The 3,444-nt window shown below is 46.2% G+C and overlaps 1 protein-coding gene across 1 annotated transcript in view; it reads left to right on the forward strand.

The window, feature by feature from the left end:
• Positions 1-2,028: 2,028 nt before the first annotated feature.
• Positions 2,029-3,444, forward strand: part of LOC116401382 (neuropeptide Y receptor type 2-like) — a 32,504-nt gene continuing 31,088 nt past the window's right edge. The window contains exon 1 of the mRNA XM_031879741.1: positions 2,029-2,616. The gene's annotated coding sequence lies outside the window, so the exon portion shown is untranslated. The remainder of the gene's footprint in view (positions 2,617-3,444) is intronic.

Here is a 3,444-nt window from a genome sequence, read left to right on the forward strand (position 1 = left end):
CGTACTGATAACAGATTATTACAGAATGTTATGATCATGACAAGATATGAATAACTAAAGATAATGTCCTCTCACACGCTGACCGACCTGTTGCATGATGGGAGTCTGAGTCCTTGTGGTGTCACCGAGACCTTCAACACTTTCCCATCACGGCTACAGACCACAACACACACACACTTCATGCACCAGCGAACATCTGGACTCAAAGCCAGAGTGTCATCTGGACACGCAACACATTCACCCATCCATGAGCACATGTAAACACTCTCACACAGACACACACACACACACACACACGCATGACAGAGTGCACTCGATGGAAGGCAGGCTTCCTGATGACACACACACACACACAGACATTCCACGTTCTTTAAATTCCTGTACGAGTGTCGCTTTGACTTTCGTCACCAAGGTCTTCAGGGGTCTTTTATTGTGAAGGAGCAGCGTAGGGCAGCTTTTATTCTGACTCATTAATATACATATGGCTTACACAACATATTTATGCATTTATGATGTTTTTATTGGTCTTACTGAACCTCATATGTTTCTAATCTTACTCAATTCTGTTTTGTTTTTATTTTACTTCACTTGCATGTATATTTGATTGTTTTTCATGTTTTTTCCCCCACTGGTATTGAATTATTTATAAACTGTAACGTTATAATCCTGAAGATTTCAGTGCAGGTGATGCACGTGTTTACTCCTCTCAACCACCGGGGGTCAGACACACGGGAGGCCACTGCTAGTGTGAAGCTACATCATGTTACTGTAGTTCTGTTGAGTAACAAACTAACTTATTTTACACAACAAATGTACTGATTTTAATCCAAACCCCGATCATTCTAGAACCTAACCAAGTAACTCTGTTTCTTATTTAAACCTAAAAACTAAGCGAACCGTTGGAGCGAGTTAGTTTATTTTGAAAAGACACTTTGGGTTTAACGAGCAGAAACTATACATGTCCTGTAAACACGGAAGTTTATGTAAAAAATGAGCAGAAACTACATGTTTCTTGTGAACAATGCATTTTATTGTGAAAGGACATGCTAGCAACAAGCAGAGCCGGTCACGTCACACATGAAGTACAGCGCTGATGCTCAAGGTGAACATGGTTTTTAATGTAAGGCCGGTGACGAAGCATTAGTATTCAACGGAACGGCAATTACAAAACACATCATTGAAAGACATAAATCCAGAGTGCAGAGGACGAAGCGTAGCGCTGAGGAAACATGAGCTCCGCCCACTAACACCAGCAGCTCCTCTACATTCCAGACCGGTTTGAAACTGGTTGACCCTCCATTGAACCGGTCCGTTCATGAACAACGTGACCTCGAGGAACAAACGTCACACGTTCTCACTCACCAGCATGAGTGTTGTAGACACGCCTCCTGCTGCGCAGCCTCAGACAAGCAACCACACAATGGAAGGAGAGGCAGCGCAGAGGGAGCAAACATATCTACACATGTATCTGACCTGAACAACAGCAGCTGGTCCACGCACACGCATATGTACACGCACATGGACACGCACATGCACATGGACATGGACACGTGTTCCTGCTGCACATTGATTCCACACATTTCATTTGTGCAGCTGACTGGAGAATCAGCGCCTCCTACTGTTGATCTCAGTGAAACAGGAGGCAGAGGACTTCTGTTAGGAAGTGAGGACGTCATTGAAGATCTTCTTCACCAGAAGCATCAGATCCTCTTCTTACTTTCCTTCAAGCCATCTCTTCTATCCCTTTCTTCCCCCTTTCTTTCTTTTCTTCTTCACTTCCATCCTTTCACCTCCTCCCCTTTCCTCCTCTCCCCACCTCCTTCACCTCTTCCTCACCTTCACCTCCTCCCCTTTCCTCCTCTCCCCATCTCCTTCACCTCTTCCTCACCTTCACCTCCTTTTCCTTTTCTCCTCTCCTGCTTCCATCTCCTTCTCCCCCCTTTGCCAACAACAATCCCCCCCCCTCTTATGTTTTCTCACCTTCTGTTTTTCACCTCACCTCTTCCTCCCCTCCTCTTCCTCCCTCAGTTCGCCTCCACTCCCCACATAAATGAAAACCCCTCTCCTCCCGTGATCATTCACTGGGCATTTTACGCGCCGTGCGTAAAGAGCTTCAGTCGCGTGTCCGTGTCCAGAGCGCACGGACGGATCGCTCACGCGTTAAATCCAGAACTAAAAGCCCTTCTTTCAACTGTCCTTACCCGGTGTTGAGGACGGTTAATGTCTTAACACGCGGGACACGTGGCGGAGTTTACCGGCAGGTTCCGTTGATCCAAAGTGACAGCGATGTGGATGTCAGCGCGACTCTGAAGCGGAATTTGTTTCCTTAAATACGGGACAACTTACAGGAGAACTGGCGTCCTGCCGGTGCTTTCAGAAAGAAACCAGAGAGAGAGAAGGGCGCGAGGACAGGAGGGTTGTGGTGGGGCGGACGCGCGAGGAATCCAGAGGATGGGGATTTAAACTCGCAACCTTCAGACAGCAGCCTCGTGTGTGAATTTCATATCAACATTTTTTTTTTACCGGGAACCGTGTGACCGCCTCCGGGCTTGCTGTCCGGGCTGTGCGGGGGGAGAGAGGAGCGAGCCGGGACCCGAACTCCGGAGAAACGGAGAGGTCAGTGTGTCATTCACCCGCACGCACGTGCACCCGCTCATTATGGGATGCATATTTTTGATAGATATGAGGCGATTAACACGCACGCTCAAATACACATCTGGAAGAGAGCGCCGTCAGTGGCATCACTCGCGCACACACTTGCGCGTGAGGCTTTTATCATGTGCATGGTCGTCTCATAGACACAGTGGTATATACAGTACATCCCTGCGCGTGCATGAGCCGCACGTGCACTAGAAATGAACTGGAACATCTGCGACTGATGAAAACCACGTCTCTGAGTTCGGTGGTTATTTTGAGTTCATGAAGTTATATAATATATTCATTTGATTTTACAACATAACAACATAGTGATGCGTACATGAGTACATCCAACAAACACTGGGACCAATCTGAAACAATGAACTCGGATTATACTCTAATGATGAATACAATACAATAATATCGAATGCTTATTCTAATACATCTTCTAAAATATAATGTAAAGAATCCTAAACGTGTTTTGAACATCATGTTAAACGGCAGCATCCTCACTGAGACACAGAACACTCTGGAGATAAGTGGTTTCCACAAACAGCGTTTTAATGCTGTTTAATGAGCGAGAACCAACAGGGCATGAGTGCCACTTTGACACACACACACACACACACACACACACACACACACCTTATCCTCTCCGTGATAAGGAGAACATAGAGGATCCCTGTTCAAATATTGAACCATTTCCACCAGAGTGGCTCCGTTCTTTCAACTTCTCCTGAGATGTTTTGCTCCTTAACTGATTCTCATCTGTAAGCCTGAACACGTGTGTGTGTGTGTGTGTGTGTG

Source organism: Anarrhichthys ocellatus, unplaced genomic scaffold (assembly GCF_004355925.1).
Source record: "Anarrhichthys ocellatus isolate YVR2014 unplaced genomic scaffold, GSC_Weel_1.0 scaffold410, whole genome shotgun sequence".
Lineage (NCBI taxonomy): Eukaryota > Metazoa > Chordata > Actinopteri > Perciformes > Anarhichadidae > Anarrhichthys > Anarrhichthys ocellatus.